Source organism: Crotalus tigris, unplaced genomic scaffold, assembly GCF_016545835.1.
Source record: "Crotalus tigris isolate CLP2741 ecotype Arizona unplaced genomic scaffold, ASM1654583v1 scf7180000023829.5930981, whole genome shotgun sequence".
Classification (NCBI taxonomy): Eukaryota; Metazoa; Chordata; class Lepidosauria; order Squamata; family Viperidae; genus Crotalus; species Crotalus tigris.
The window spans coordinates 2,157,900-2,175,653 of NW_024100213.1; the positions used below are offsets into that span (position 1 = coordinate 2,157,900).

General features: G+C 39.1%; 1 protein-coding gene across 6 annotated transcripts in view; it reads left to right on the forward strand.

Annotated features, from left to right (window-relative positions):
• PLXNA1 (plexin A1) overlaps positions 1 to 17,754 on the forward strand; it is a 452,635-nt gene that overhangs the window by 132,338 nt on the left and 302,543 nt on the right. The window lies entirely within an intron of this gene.

A 17,754-nucleotide genomic window follows, 5' to 3' on the forward strand; every position in this document is an offset into this window, starting at 1 on the left:
GCTGCCTTAACTAGACAGAGATTTTAAAATGGCCTTTTCAGATTTCAGTTTAGGATAGTGACTTCAGATATATAAAATCTTGCTTAAGCATTACTTGATAAGCCAGATGCTTCTTTCTTGAACATAGGGGTAGATGTACTGAGGTAGTTTGACATAGGTACTATCTTTCTCAAAATTGAGATTCTTTTCCTTTGTTTTTGTGTGCTTTTAAATTTGAAGTACGACCCTTCTTGTGTTGCGAAAAACCTTTCATAGAATCTACATATATAATTTTATTATTATTAACATACTGTTGATGTCTGCCTGTCTGTCCAACTATCCAGTCCATCCATCCATCCATCAATCCATAGGCAGCAAACCTGCCTAATAACTCTTATCCAGAATTTTCCCTGTGAGATGAGCTGGGTTGATAGAGACTGACAGCCCAACTGGATTTCATGCCTAGGGGAGGCCTAGAATTGAGTCTCCTGATTTCTAGGCCAGTACCGTAACCCTGTGCCAAACTGGTTTTCTCTGTTTTTCTCAGTGTTCTCTGAGGTTCATTATTTGCTTGTTGTCATTTCATTACCCAATTAGGTAGCTCCTTCCTTCCTTCCTTCCTTCCTTCCTTCCTTCCTTCCTTCCTTCCTTCCTTCCTTCCTTCCTTCCTTCCTTCCTTCCTTCCTTCCTTCCTTCCTTCCCAGACAACACAAAATATTTATTAGTGGAACCAACTTCTCTTCACTGACAGGTCTGGGAAACAATAGGTAGGCTAAATAATAGTTAAAAACAAACTCACAAAAAGATCACAAACTGATACTTGACAACAAGTGCGACCTGAAGAAATGAAATGGCTTTCAGGGGTGAACAACCTTTTGGACCACGAAGTAAATAGGTGTAAGACACCTTGTTTCTTCTATATTTCCATAATGGGATCTGGGGTGGAATATAGAAGCCTGGCCCTTTCAGGCACAGTTCAAGAAGGAAATAATGTCTCATCCTTTCTACAGCCTTGTGATGTTCTCAATTGCTTGCATTTAATTTCTGCAACTATCTGAAAAAGAAAAAAAGTGAATTATATGTAGCAGATTGACTATATGTTGCAGAGTGATAAAAATAGTAAAACTATGTGGTTTGATTTGAATAGCCAGTGAAGTAGTTCTATGAAAGGTAAGGTGAGGGTATATATATATATATATATATATATATATATATATATATATATGTGTGTGTGTGTGTGTGTGTGTGTGTGTGTGTGTGTGTGTGTGTGTGTGTGTGTATGTATATGTATATGTGTATATATATATATACACAAAGAAGGAACCCCACTCAGACCTATAGTCAGCTCCATAGGCTCACCTCTACAAAACCTAGCCAAATTTCTCACCAAACAACTACAGCCCTATGCAGAATCCATCACCTCACACGTAAAAAACTCATTCCAGTTTATAGAGATCATAAAGAAACAAAACGTACAGCCCAGCGACCTACTAGTGAGCTTCGATGTCATATCCCTCTTCACCCAAGTGCCTATCAAAGAAGCCTTGACAGCTATTCAAAACAAATATAACCCCCCAATCACATCTTAGATCTGACCAAACACTGCCTATCCAACACATACTTCATCTATAATGGACAAAAATACAAACAAACAGAAGGAGCACCCATGGGATCACCCCTCTCACCTGTCATTGCCAACCTCTACATGGAACACTTTGAAACCCAAGCTCTAGAAAAATCGGATCACAAACCCAAACTCTGACTCAGATATGTAGACGACACCTTCATAATCTGGCCACATGGGAAAGAAAAACTGGACAACTTCCTCACACACCTCAACAGCCTACACCCCAAAATACAGTTCACCATGGAAACAGAAACTAACAACCAACTTCCCTTCCTGGATGTCTTAGTCTACAAGAAATCCAATGGCTCCCTAGGACACACCATCTACCAGAAGAAAACACACACAAACCGCTATCTGCACGCTCTCTCACACCACCACCCAGCACAGATCAACTCTGTAGCCAAGACACTCATCTCCAGAACAAAACGCTTAGCTGACGAACAACACCTAAAACCCGAACTACACACTCTCACCAATGTACTAACATCCAATGGATTCCATAGAAATAAGATTACAAACCTAATCCAAAAAGAAACCCCCACTAAAATCCAAGACAAAGAACAAGAAAACGGCAAAGCCCTCCTCCCATACATAAAAGGCACCACAGACAGAATCTGCGACAGACAAATACCCGCGAAAACCTCAGAAAACATATGTATGTATGTATGTATGTATGTATGTATGTATGTAGGTCTTTGGTTGTTCGGGTTTTCTCCCGCGTAAAATTGGAAGTATCTTGGCGACGTTTCGACGAAGTCCCATTCGTCATCTTCAGGCTGGTGTTTTCAGCTTCGTGCTTTGAGCAGCAATGTGTGGTCTTAGCTGTTTCTTCCTTTTAACTGCCAGTGGGGGTATGAACTGATTGGGTGGGAGCTTGGCTGTGTTCTGATTGGGTGGAGGTGTGTTCTGAATGGTTAGGGGCTTGGCTGTGCTCTGATTGGCTGGGGGAGTGTTCTGTTTGGTTGTGCTCAGGTTAGTCTGAGTTGCAGAGGGGTTTAAGATTTTGGGCTGCCTTGCTATTTTTTGGCTTCGCGTTCGTGGTCGTGCCTCCTCTTCATGGAGGGTGTCAGTTTGCTTCATGTATGGATTGGAGGGGTTTAAAGTGGCTAATGATGCAGCTGTGGTCTGGCTTCTGGTTTGTGGTCGTGCCTCATCATCGGTGTGGCTTTGGGTTTGTTTTTTGCGTGGATGTGTGGTGGTGACATCCTGTGTGGTTTTTGTGAGTGTGGGTCTGGTATCATTTTTTGTGTTAGGGAGTCGTTTGTCAATAAGGGCGGGTTTCCAAATGGCTGGTAGGCGGGAGGTATCATCTCGCTTGTTCATGCTGTGTGGGCGTTTTTCTATCTCGATGGCTTCTCTGATTATTCTGTTATTAAAATGTTCACTTTTGGCAATGGTTCTGGTATTTTTAAAGTCAATTTCATGTCCTGTGGCTTTAAGGTGTTGGACCAGGGAAGATGTTGGTTCCTCTTTTTTGACTGAACCAAACCCAACTACGGAAACTCATAGCCTTCTCATCCATCGCCCACACAGGATGAATCCTTGCAACTATCACCCTAGCACCAAATATATATATATATTGATGCTAACAGAAGCCATCCTCCTACTAGATTATCTATGAGGTTGGTTGATTCCAGATTCAAAACTATCCTGGCCTGAGAAGAACACATGATATCTAAGGCGGTGTCTTTTTCTTTTTCCTGCTACTTTGCACAACAGAAGGAAAAATGAGAGGTGCAGTATTTTTTCCCTGCGAAATCTCTGCCTTAAATTTTTTTAATTAATGCTGCAACCTTATAAAATGAGTTGACTTTCGTGAAAGTTTTTTTAAAAACTTCTTCACTTGTAGTGCTGTTACTCTTGCTACTACTCATAGCCATTGTTTTATCATGTATGTTCTATGGCCCATTTGTATTTCTCTGCCTTGTTCGTTATTTACTTTTGATGCTATAATATATATGATTCTGCTGGCCTAGCTATAATTAATGATACCTGTCAATCATCATAATTAAATGTCAACCGAATCTTTGAATTTAATTCCTTCATTCTCTGGTAAAATCCAGAAACTACTTTGGCTGCTTCCTCAATTTGTATTTCTAGCATTAAAATATTGATGTGTGTGTGGTGTGTGTGTGTACACACACACACACAGAGAGAAATTATGATTCTAGAAATCAAACAATGCACTTTCTTAAGAATGGATATATTTCTAGTCACACTGTCTTTAGAAGCCTCTCATTATGCCAATACTAATGCAGCCAGCAGAGTTAGTGGTACATATTTTCCTCTTTGGTTTTTATAACTGAGTCTTTTTTTCTTTTAATTGGAAATTGTTCTTTAAACTAATGAAGAACATGCTTCTTTAAGCCCAGGAAGGCACTTCCAACTATATGAAAGAGGACCAGAAAGGGGCCTTCCCTTCCATAGTCCTCTAGTACCCTGGGGGATGCAGAACACACTGGGCAAGCCCCATCAGCATGTTTCTCCTCTCAGTGAAATAAATACAAAACATAATATAGCATAGAGCAAAGTTGTATAGAAAACTCTAGTAGGTTGCTTCTTTCTCAGTCAGTTCTGACTGATGCAGGCTGTAGGTTTCCTCTCTGTCAGTAAAGTAAACACATCTATACTGTTTGCTTCCTCTTTCTCTTTGTATTTCCGACAAAGCAATTTCTGGTCTGGTATAGTGAAACTGCCATATGGTTTTTCCCCATCCTTCTGTGACGTTTCCTGAGCCTCCCATTTGTTTCCTCCAACCCAAGCTTTTTTGCATAAGAGAAGCCGTGAAACCTTTGCAAGTGACCTGCTCTGATGAACTCTGCAGGGAAAGGGTTAGTCATGGTGATGAAAAGTTCTGCAATTGAGATGGAAATGAGATGAGAAGGCCAAATTCTTGAAGGTGTCCTCCTGTCAGGGTCATTATGTTCATTCAGGAGTGAGACCGCTAATTGGGTATTTAGCCCATCCTGTCCTCAGGAGGGAAAGAGGAGGAGCTGTGATATTGAGTGGGATAGTAATGCAAGATAAATAATGGAGGTATCTATCTTAGAGATGAGGAACAGAGGCCATAGATTTATGATAACCAAGCAAACCTTTGTTCTAACCAACATTGTTTGTTGTTTATTTAACCAATTTATACAGCTGTTCATCTACCGGTGGAGCTCTAAGTGGCAAACAAAAGTTAGAACATAATACACAATCAAATCGATTTAAAAAGCCTAGATTAAAACTACTTGTGCAAGATTAATAGTGCTTGTGCTATGTTTTTGAACAGAGAAGTTTGCTGGCTGCAAGAATATCTACATTGCAAGAGTATCTATGTTGTTAATTTTTTTTTTTTTGTTCCATGTACTAGATCTCTGGAGATATTTTATGTTGTTCTTAATGAATTGAAGGCTTGGGGTGGGGTGGAAAAACACAGCATTGCTTTTACAATTTATCTTTTTTTACTATAACAATTACATAACATTATGTTTTAAGGTAAGTAATAGAAACTGTATCCAGAGTAAGTGTTGTTACTCTGGATACAGATAATTATAGAGTATATCTACTGGTTGTCGATAATTCATTGTAGAAAGAAGTGGTGACTTCTAAACACCAGCTGCAATTGTTAAAGTATCCGTGTTAAAGGACACATAATGAGCAGTATAGTAACAAAATCTAAAATAAGGCAGTGGGAAACTGGACTTCAGGATAAACTTAGGCATGTGTGCTGTTGTTCTGTGATTTCAGTGAATACCAATAGTTGGTCATTTGCTTCCTATAATAAGGTGGAAATCTTAGGGTTTAACAGGGCCATCCTTTTGGTGATTCCATCCAGATATCGATTTTCAGTACAATTAATATCTATGTGGCAGGACAAAAGTATTGTGTTCCTTCTAGCTTTGCCTGTAGCTGCAGCTTATTTGGGGAAAAGATTGGGTATTCATATGTTCCTTTAAAATAGGACATCCTTCACAATTTCCATAACTTCTGCTTATATAATTGGTGCACAACAGTGATGATAAGATAAGTCACCTTTTACGTTCCATACTGGCTTGGCCTCAGTAGTTCCAGTTACATGTGAGAGAATCTACAGAAACTTCCAGACTGGGTTGCAATGTCTGGCATAAATCACAAATGAAAGGAAGCTGTAGGCGGCAGTGGAACAGGAAGAAGAATGCCAAGATTTTGGGGAAGGAAGGGCTGTGATTCATAAAGCTGTTGCCTGATTCCGTCATAATTCTTACAACCTTTTGACAGTCACCGTGTATTCATCTATTTTGCATGGTCCCCAGTTGGTAGCCAGTGCTCTTACCATTGGATCCACCTGTTTGGCCAAGGCCTGCAAAAGCTCAAGACAAGCTGCTGCTGGGCCTCCTTTTTTTTTTTTTTCTTTCCCCCTTGTTAATTATTGGTTAAGAGTGTGGGGAGGGAGTGGAGGTGCCCTTGCAGTTAAATCAGTCCTGCTGAAAAGAGGGATACAATTTAAGTGGGCCTTTGCTGATCAAAGGGACATACAGAGAACATTTGAGATGAGATTTGTCACACAGCAAGCATGTATGAAGGGAACATTTGAGGTGGGATTTGTCATACAGCAAGCATGTATGAGGGAAAGGAATTTAGTACTTTTTCTCTCCCATTTTGCCAATGATAGGAAAAACAATCATTTATGGGAGAAACCCCTTTAAAATGTGTATTTTCTTTACCAGAGATTATTTGAGGTAGGAGCAATAGACAAGGGTGATTGCTAATCCGAAAGTCAACAATCCCAGAGGAAATCTGTGTGGAATATGGTGATTAAAGAGATAAAATCAGTTTGTATTGTATCTATTTAAACATTACAATTTGAGATATACAAACAGGAAGCTGAGGATCATGGGATAATCTCTTGTATCATACATGACTGCAAATAACCAAAAGCTGTGATTATTGAGGGCATCCCAGAGAGTAATAGTGATTAGTTGGGATTTAGGCTCAGAACCTAGATTCTTGGTATTGGGACATCTGTGTGCGTGTTGTGTTTGAGTTGCAGTCTAAACATTCTAGTGATTCTGTTTTGGTGCTTTAACATTAATTCCATATCTTCTAATTCAGGCACCACGCAAATTCTTACATAGTTGACCTCATTAGAGTAATTTACTTAATGTATCTCTAAAATATTTGAAAGAGAACTAAAGAGCCATCAGAAATAAGACATATATTTTGCCAGAAAAGCCATGATCTTGTCTTAAATAAAGTAAGAAAGGTTCTTTAGGTGCTGATTGATGTTAATTGATGTTCATCAAGGACACAGAAGACAGATAGAAAAAAACTGAAAAGTATCATGGTAATTCTAGATTCAAATATATTTCAACTTTCAGAGTTGGGAATTTGACCTTAAAATGTTAAAAACTTTTTTTTTCTAAATGGGACATCATTCCAGATGTGTGGATTTTCTCCAAAACAGCATGTCCATTGCTGAGATTCTGGAAACTCTGAAGGTCACACATCTGGGGGAACCTTGTTTTGGGAAAGCTGCGTTAAATGAGATAAGAGTTTTAAAATGAACCTTGGACATTTTCTTCCAATCATTTTTTTCAGATTTTCTCACTTTAATCCATGTAGTTTAATATTTTATATGTAATGCAATGGTATGTTTTCTCATTCATGAGTTTCACATCTGAGGTTAGGTAGCAAAACACTTCTATATTGCAATCTTTAACTAGTGCACTGTATACAGGTAGTCCTCGACTTATGACTTCAATTGAGCCCCAAATTTCTGTAGCTAAGTGAGACATTTCCCCATTTTAGGAGCTTTTTGTCATAAGTGAATCACTGCAGTTGTTAAGTTAGTAACCCAGTTGTTAATTGAATCTGGCTTCCCAATTGACTTTGCTTGTCAGAAGCTGGCAAAAGGTGATCACTTGACTCTGGGACACTGCAACCGTCATAAGTATGAGTCAGTTGTGAAGCATCTGAATTTTGATCACATGACCACGGGAATGCTGCAGTTATTGTAAATGTGAAAAATTATCATAAGTCACTTTTTTCAATGATGTTCTAACTTTGAACCATCACTAAATGAACTGTTGTAAGTCGAGGACTACCTATATTTTCAAACCCAAATGGCTAGCTTAGGGCACATGCAGCTTTGGCTATTCTTGTAGATCTCAGAGAATGCAGCCATTCCCCGAGATTGACTAGAGTTGGTTCTATCCCAGTCTTCCATCAAAATGGAAGGAAGGAAGGAAGGAAGGAAGGAAGGAAGGAAGGAAGGAAGGAAGGAAGGAAGGAAGGAAGGAAACGAAACGAAACTAAACAGACTTCATCTGGGCATGTGATAATATTTCACCATTGTTAATATTATTAACTACCAATGTTAACCATTAGTTATTGATAGCAAAAAACACACAGTTGAGCCAGGGAGGAGGAAGAGGGATAGGATTATTTCCCAATCACTTGGTAACCATTCTCCAGTAACCCTGATGATTATTGTTGATTCCTTGTTAGTAAAGAATGCAGGAGGGTTGCTGGAAAGAACAGGACAAGATTGATTTTGTGCCATCAAATAGTTTTTGAGTCTTAGCGACCATATAGATTTTCTCCATGACAATCTATCTCTAACCTGTAATCTCATGTGCATTCATTGTAACTGAATCCATCCACCTTGCTCCTGGTTGTCCTCTTTCCTTCCACCTTTTCCAACATTAGAGCCTTTTCCAGAGAGCTGGATCTTTGCCTAATGTGTCTGAAGTGGGATAATTTGAGCCTGGCCATTTGTGCCTCGAGTGAGAATTTTGGTTTGATTTGTTCCATTGGTTTGTTTTTTGGCTGTCGGCCATGTTCTCAGGACAAAGCGGTCCCCTTTTTAGCCCCTTGGTTAAAACTAAGTCCCCTACTATCAACAATTTAGTGCTTTTCATTAAGGAAACAAAGCTGACAATGCATATCCGTTTTACTTATACAATTCGTTTAATTCACTCGCCTTACTTATAGGTCGACATAATCATCATAACTCATCAAAAAGAATTACTTTGGGAAACCAGTTATTTTCTCCACGAGTTGCCTAGAATCTCATAAGCCAAGAGAATACTGTCAAGACTTTGTGAATTACCAACTCTTTCCTGCTGGTTAGGTGGGCAGAAGCGACTGTAGACAGGAAAGGCAAAAGCTGGGGGGGGGGGGAAGAAACTGCTCCAAGCTCTGATTCATGTCAAAAACGTACAATTTACAGGCACTCTGCTGCAAGTTCTTGTTCCCTTCCCCCAACCTTCACCTACAACCATCACTTACCAGTGCCTGCCTAACACCAACTCCCTCCCCTAATATAGCCCCTGAGGGGAAAAATAAATTATCAGAGGGAGCTCTGAAAAACCTCCCCTCTTTCTCTGACTGTCAGACTAGTCCCCAAAATGACACAGGAGAAGAAAAACACTCTCACGCTCCTTTCTGGGGAAACAAAGCCTTTAACAAGGGAAGAAAGCAGCCGCAAAGGAGACAGCCACTCCCAATTACAACAACCCCTACTGAGAAGGCACAAGGCAACCTAAAACAGAAGGAGCGAGACGCCCATGTCTGACATCCAGGATTGGCAAAGTCTGGGGCACAGAACCGGAGACTGTCCTCACAAGCGCTGTTTGAGATGTTGCTGTTGTTCATTTACGGGAGTGCCTGTAAATGTTTTCAAAGCAGGAGCATGAGGCAGGGTGTTGAGGACTTTTTCTTATTTGCCGGTGTTCCACTTGACAGTGCTTTTAGGAATATCCTGCCAGCTGAATGGCTAGTCAGACCACTGTAGTTTGAGGAGCTGTTCTCAGTTGCTATCAGAACTCTGGTGTATCCCTCCTTTTTCTCTTGGAAGACTGTGGAAATAAAGATGGTCAGGGGCTCTTTTTTCCGTTTCCATTTTTTTTTTGGTTTACCAAAATACAAAATAAAGTAAAAATGAAAACAGTGGGAAAGTAAGGGGGAAAACTGGAAGAAGAGAAGGTATAGGGCAGGGGTAGGCAACCTTGGCTCTTTTATGACTCATGGACTTCAACTCCCAGAATTCCTGAAGTCCATGAGTCATAAAAGAGCCAAGTTGCCTACCCCTGATATAGGGTAAAAGAGGGAAAACAAAAGCATTGACTTCTCTCTCCTTTTCAGAGCAGTAGAATAAGATAGTAACATACAGCCTCAACTTTTTACTTTTACATAGCAATATATACACTAGCCATTTCTAGAACAGCAAACCTATCTAATCAGCAATATTAGATATGAAAAAATATTTCATTTTTTTTCCACCTTAAGCACAAAGTCCAGAACCATCTCTGCTAATTCCATCAGTTTTTGCCAGTCACCCATTGTGGGAGGCAGGGGCTTTCTTTTGAATGGGTCTGCAGGATTCAACTGGTTAGGGAGGATTCTTTAGCTCCAAATAGACTTATTTTTGATATCCAGTTCCGCTGTCTAACCTTATAATTGATCGAGTTCCGGTATTTGCTGAAAAGAATGGCCCCTCACAGGACCCAGTTAAGCAAACATAACAGCCAGTATGCTAATAAACTGATACCAAAAACTCCTAAAACATTACTGAAAGGTTTATCGGTGATCCAAGATTGCCTAAAGGACTAGATTTGAAGGCTGAAGTCCCAAAAAATCTTCATAGCCTGGAAAGTATTTTAGTAGAGATATTATGATTGCTGATCCTATTTGCTAATGCTAAACATCCTTGTGGCAACTTCAGTAATTGCCTTCATGAAAAGCAATAACAGGAAAGCTATTGAATTTATTTTCAGCATCTTTTAATGCAGTTTAGCAGCTGGAAATAGGAAAGGGAACCAGTACCATGTGATGAGGTATTTCATTTCAAACTATGCATCGAGAAATGAGAGTTAGATGGTTGGAAATATTGTACTTAAAATTTTCACCTAACAATTAATAAATAATTTAATTAAAATTTCCTGCCTAGTTACTTAAAAATGAAGTTATTAATATTTGAATTTACAAGTATACGAAAAGCATATCCCAGATGTATTGGACCTCAGCTGCAGCAATACTATGTAACTTTCTGATTCTGTAAGCCATTATGTAGATCAGGCAGTTGGACTGTTGCAGTATAAAATTCATTTCAGGACTTGCATTATTGAACTGGTGATAGAAGATGATCAATACTCTTTCCATTTCTACAGCATTGTATGGGGCTTTGCAGCCGCTACTCTCAAATTTTATTCCTCCGAGGAAGACAATTGTAGATAACCTAGATCCTCAGTTTTGTTTCTTCTCTTGCTTATGTAATTGCCAAACATGTTGGAAGAACAAATTAAATTCATGAAACTGGCTTGATATGAAGAAATTTAATGATGAATTTCATGCCCTGACTTGGTTTCATGGTAGCCTCCAAGCCAACTGAGATGCTGCTTTCTTTGTGAACTGGGGTTGCAGTGTTTCTCCATTGCTTTCTTTCTTTCCCATATCTTTATACTTGGACGTCTAATTAAAAGTGCAATTCTGATGAATGTTTTTTGCTCATGCTAACATATTTTATTGATTTAATATCACATTTTCAGGTATGAGAGATCTATTCTTTCCTCCCTCACCAACCATATTCTTCTAATAGTTTTTAAATAGATTTTAATTACACACCCAGATTTATATACAAACACACATTTTTTACACTACCCCAATCGCTCACCTTTGATTAACAGAATATAACTTAATCCATAAATGATCGTACCTTCTAAATCCAGCATGAACTTACTTAAAAACAAAGGACTGCCTTCTAACTATCATTTCAACTCAACTCAAATGCCCATTTAAAATGGAAAGTCTCCAGAGCTTTTTAGAATACCCAGAAGTAAAATGGCCAACCTACTCTCTGGGTCAGCAGTGTTCCATAGTGTTGGGGCAACTGCAGAGAAGGCCTGCCTTCTGGCCCATGGTCCTTTTACCTCTTGCAGTGATGGGAATGAAAGTCAGCTGATAGTTGTAAAAGGAAAAGTAAATGCTATATGCTTATTGGATGTAGTATAAAAAACAAAATATCTTGTTTTTTAAATAATATACCAATTTGCCTCTAGAAGTGTTATACGCGGTAGCTTCCATTTCTATTTCTTCAATCCTTTGGGCAAACCTCATTTTCAGAATATAACTTAGAGTAATTTCTATCACATTCCTGTCGGCTCATTACAGGTGTAGAGAGTGAAAAAAATGACATTGACAGAGAGAAGAGAGATCCATTTCCAAAGCAGTAAGGAGCAAAACATGGCTTAAGCCTCAAATGAGAAGGTATATGTAAACATCTCAGACACCATCCTAATTCATATGAGTATAAGAAAGAGAGGAGAAGAGCATAATTGGATTTGCAGTATTCTGTTACTAGAGTTTATATTAATAAAAGCATTTCAGACCTGGAGATTGTCTCTTGGCCAGGTTTACATTATGAGATGATCAGGGGTCAGGAATGACTGTAGTTTTCATAATTCCGCTATTCTTAGAAGGCACTATTTTTCTGCCATGGTGGGAGTCAGAAGAGGGCTCTGATGACCAGCAGCCAGTGCCAGAGCCAACTTCAGAAGTGTTGCAAGGATGGTGAAGAGCTACTCCCAGGGCCACAAGATGGACTACCTTCTGAGCAAAGGTAGGAGGTGGAGCAAAACAGCAAACATCGCTGCCATCTCTCTCTGAAGATGAGGATGTGGAATTATTGCCTCCTCCCAATGCAGAAGCTTTGCAGGCTGCAAAGAGATAACAATAGACAACTCTGCAAGACTGCTTGCGTAGAAGGAGTCTTGCCTCACTAAATAAGCTGCATTGGACTGCTTTATTAAAATGAAGTAGCAAGCACAAGCTTTGTTGATGACAACCATCTGATAACTTCTATTTCATTTGCTTTGATTTGTTAACCTCACAACCCTGATTTAGACCTGGACTGGCTTACAAATTTGCTACAAGCACTGATCCTCAGATCCTATCTAACTACTCTTCTGTGTGTTGCTTTGATTTGGAACTCTTGAAAGTCAAACTTGCTAAAAATTTGTGAAGGGGAAACTTGTCTCTGTACTGCAAGTACAGGTATTTGCAAGCCTTGTTTAACTTGTGTGTTTGTGTGTTCACCTGGGAAAGGACATTTTCTTCTTGTTTCCTCAAAAATTACCTTGTTCATTAGAAACAAACACTGTTAGGGTTTCATAGGATTTTTCAGTCAGCAGTTGATTTTTTTACAATGCTGTTAATAAGGCATATTACATCTAAATAGACCACTTTAGGGCAAGTTTTTGAAGATGTAATTCTTGTTCCCTAAGGGTTTCCTTTTGGGCTAATACAGATGGTATAGTCAAAATTGGTCATGTGGTCGCAAGACTTTGCAATTGGTGGTCACAAGACTTTGCAACTGGTGACAAATGCTGGTCATGTGGTCACAAGACTTTGCAACTGGTCCTAAATGCAAGTTGGTTGTCAAGTGTCTGAATTGTGATCACATTACCATGGGGATGCTGTGGCGGTTGTAAGTGTGAGGATCAGACTTTTTCAGCATCATTGTAATTTTGAAGAATTGCTAAATAAATGACTGATTGTTGAGGACTACTTGCAAAACTATGTTGAATATATATTTCTCTTATTCTACCTGATAGATTTTTGTGGTTAATATAGATCTTGGGGGAATCTGTTCTATATTTAGCATTTAGGGGTTCTTGGTGCTCTCTGAACTTGGTGGTTTTTCTTGCAGACCTTTCTGCAAGAAAGCAATCAAGCTCAGAGAGCACCAAGGATCCCTCATTTCAACCTTGAGCTACAAATATTTTCCTTCATTGGTACATTTAGCATCACCAGGGACAGGTTTAGGCTAAGGAGAGCCTGTGGGGTTATCACTGATCTAGTGTCCCAGCTGGTGGGATTTTGATGCTAAGCGTCCATTGTATCTTCTTTCCAGAGCAATCACTGAGGACAAATTAAAGCGAGGGTTTGCCTTCTGCTCTATAGAGAGGGTTTGCCTTCTGCTCTATAGAAAGGATTCAGAAGCAGATTTGTCATCTCCCACCTCACCCCCACATGCCACTTTCCCAGCAGGATATAGCAATATTTTGAGTAGGGAAGTTATGACTACATTCCCCTGAAAACCCTTATTCCCATTTAAACCCCAAGACCACAGCAAAAAGCCCATAATCTTTTTAAAAGCCCATAATCTTTTTTTGTCTGATTTTGTGAAATGACACCACTTTTGTTTTCGTGTTTGACTGAATTTCTTAAGGCATTTGGTTATGAAGTATTGCGTCATACTGAGGATGTATCAGCTGTCAGTGAGGTTTATGTGCTATTTATATTCTTTCTAAAACAGTATGGAGAAGGAAGGAAGGAAGGAAGGAAGGAAGGAAGGAAGGAAGGAAGGAAGGAAGGAAGGAAGGAAGGAAGGAAAGTTCCTGCTTGTCTGATCAAAAACACAGAGAAAGTCCAAGATTAGTTTTAGGCTGCTGAGTCTACAAGATACATTGGAACAAAACTAAGGAAACACGAAGGATGCTCATATATTGAATTTTACTAACAGCATAAATAAGGAGTTCCAACAAAAATGTAGGCCTGAAGAAAGAGCCAAGAAACTGTATATTAGCACTAATATTTAAAAAGGATTGGTGGCCTGGTCTTTCCATATAAACTAGCACAAAACAGAGTGAAAATTTAAAAAGAGACAATAGCTTTGTAAAAGCTAATTCCATGTAATTTTATACATCTATATTAGCTTAGAAAAGGATTGCACTTAAATTTATTACATAGCTGGGGGGGGGATTGTGTCTTGTTACTGCCTCCTTAACCAAAAAATATTGCTTTGATTTACATTAATAGGATTTAAGTTGTTGCATAATTAATGGAACTGAGGAGAAATAGTAGATATAAGGTAGGATCAGAGATTCTATATTCTCTCATTCCTTAGAGAGTTCAAGTTGATTGAAAGTGTGTTATGTATAGCCTGGCTGAATTTGCATTGCTCACTCACCTGATTTTGGGTGGAGTTAGTGGTTTTAACCTTCAGCAGCCCTTAATTTGATCAAGGTTAAACTAACTTTCAGTTGCACAAACAGAAGTATAGCAAAATTTTCCAAACTGTGAGGTACTTCCCTTGGGGAGAATCCAGAGGAGTTGTACCAATATACCTTTTAGTACATTGTTACCATAAATATAACATTTCCTGAAATTTCATTACATTGATTTCATTATTCATTTGTGTTCATTTTGATATTTGGATTTTAAGAAGATGTGTGTACATTAAGATTGCACTAAGGGGAGGTGTGATGGTAAAAAGTTTATGAAGTATAGGAGTATAGGATATTTGGTGGTTATTTTCACTCTATATAGGTACTTAATGACTGAAAGAGGCAGAAAGTAGTAGTAGGGATGCAAACTGAACCTGATGGGGGCCTCATAGATTTTTTTTTCTTATCTGGTTTTAAAAAGACAGCCTCCATAAAGGAAGGCAGAATATCAGTGAAGAGGTTTGCTCCTATATTGCACTGGCTCACTGGTGCTGTTTCTTTGGATAAATAATTAACACAGCAGGAGAAACAAACTGGATCAAGGTTGTCATGCAAACGTAGACTGCCTGTGATTGCAGTCATCCACCTTACTAAGCCACATTTTAACCAATGATTGGGTTTGCATAACACCGTAAGTCATAACTTGTATATGAACCATTGTAGATTGGTTCACAAAAGTCAGTAATGAATCAACCACTTATTTAGTGTAAACCTTCTCTCTCTCTCTCTCCCTCCCTCCCTCCCTCCCCTGGTTGTTACTTTAAGGTCATCCATTCAGGTGGCTTCTTTCCACTGGAACAGTTATCAGGAATGCTTGGAAAGAAGATCCATGATCCAGATATTTTAAAAACCAAAACATTTACTCTAAAGAAATTGCTTCATTTTTGTTTACTCTGGCCAGTGCCCTCTGAAAGACAGCTATTATAGCGGTGACAATTTTGCTTAAGCTCTAAATGCAGTACTGTAAGTCCTTGATTCAGAACCATTTCTGTATGACCCAATCAAGCAGCTGTTCTGCTTCCGTGGCATTTGTTATCTATAGCAGGGGTCCCCAACCCCCAGAACGTGGACCAGTACCAGGCTATGCCATGTCAGCAAAGGTCCGCACAAACAAGCAAAACCCCATCCACAGGATGCAGGCAGCACAAAAAACCATGCACTCTCTGGTCCACTGAAAAACCTCTCTCCATGGAACCGGTCCCTGGTGCCCAAAAGGTTGAGGACCTCTGATCTATAGAAAAGGGTGTTCGTTTTTGGACTTTCAAAAAGCAAATTGAAACCGATCTTGCTCTTTCACCACTGGAAAAAAGTTAAAAGGTAATTAGTGAGACTTTAAATGAGAAATAGAGGCTTCCTCATTATAGTAGGATCTTTTGCATTCAGAGGACAATAGACACACAAGAGATGGGTAATTCTGAAGAATTGTTTAAGAATGTTTTTTTGTTGTTCTAGGATGGGAAAGGGCCTAGAAAATGACAATTTTGAGGCACAGGTTTAAAGCTTTGCAAAAAGGAATCTAATGGATATCAGGCTGTGTGATGTACTGTAAAGCTGGCAGGTAATTTGTGAGACTTTCATGGATAAAATTTCAATAGTATGCATTTGGCTGACTTTGAAGACAGATGAACTCAATACATTACTGATTTAATGGTCAGTGTTGATACCAGTATCTCTCTTGTAAAGGTTTAATAAATGACATCTAGGTATGCATATACCTAGATTATAAATTGCTCGAAATGCCCAGCAGACAGTGTTTCAGAGAGTTATTAACTAACTTTGTCAGCAAGCTGTTAATCTGGCAATTTTGAGGATCAATCTGTAGGAGGTGATGAATCAGTTTTTAAACTATTTGATAACACTAAGGGAAATCTGTTCATTAATCATTGCCACACTAATAAATGGAACTTTACATTTGGATGGTTTCCTTGACGCAATTTCCTTCCTTCTGTCTGAATCCGTCAAAATTCCAACAAAATGAAGTGTACCTGAACACATGCAACAATCCCCATCCTCATATCACATTGCAATCTGAGCAAAAACAAGCAAACCAACAATACCTCCCCACCACACCCCCGAATTCAAGATTGGGCTATGCAGATAATTAACAAAGAGGAGATTTGAGGTTTTTTAATAATTGAAATTGCCAAGCCACTCCCTTCCAAGAGAGAAAGTAATGTGCTACTATCTCCTGCTCTGATGAGGACAAAATATGTCTTCTGACCTTAATAGTAACTTTTTTACAATGAAAAGGAGGACACAAATAAATTGAAGACAAAAATATTGTAAATAAAAGAAACATTTTATTCATTGCAACAATAATACAGACAATTTGCATGTGCAAAGTTTGCCAGCCAGGTGTTTTGGCGTGCTCAGCAGCAATTCCTACTGGCTTTCGAAAGCCAATAGTGGGAGTAGCATAGCTCATGCAAAAGTTGAAAAAAAAAACATCAAAAAAGGTGCCAGAACACCGTTCTGAGCGTTCTATGAGAAAAAAAAAAAGCCCTGCAGATTAGTCTCCAAATATTGAAAAGGAGGACATGTAGGAGGACACTTTTCAAGGGAGGACAGAACTTACAAAAGGAGGACTGTCCTCCCTAAAGGAGGACAGTTGGTCACCTTACTAATAGCTGTCATTCCCTCAGGAGGTGACGATCTTACAGTACATAGAATCTCTCCACCATATTCCTAGCATTTTAAAAGAATACTTACATAATAAAAAGGGGTCCTCTGGTAATTATGGAATATGTGTTTCATGTTCACTAGTATTTTGGAAGTTGAGTCATGGCAACTTCTTTTCTTGTTGGTTTGAAATGTTTCGCTTATCCAGTAAGTTCTTCAGTCTGACTGTGTTGGTTAGGGGGACCTCATATATGTCCTCCAAGGAGGTTTCATTTCTTACCTAATCTGGATAGGCTCCTAAGAGGAGTAGGCAGAGAGTTGTTGGGATCTAAATGTTCCAACTCCTAAATCCTTTGCCCTAAGTGGGTCATTAAGTGTGACCTCCCTGGTGAACCTGTGATGTGGTCTTAATCTTCCTGGGGATGATGAAAGAGCAGCATAAAAAATGAGAGATCGGTTGTTTCTTGAGGCGTCCACCTTTGTTGAGGGAAGGATTGTTCACTTTGGCATAAATGGATTCCTTCACTTCTTTCTCAAACCATCTATCTTTCCTATGCC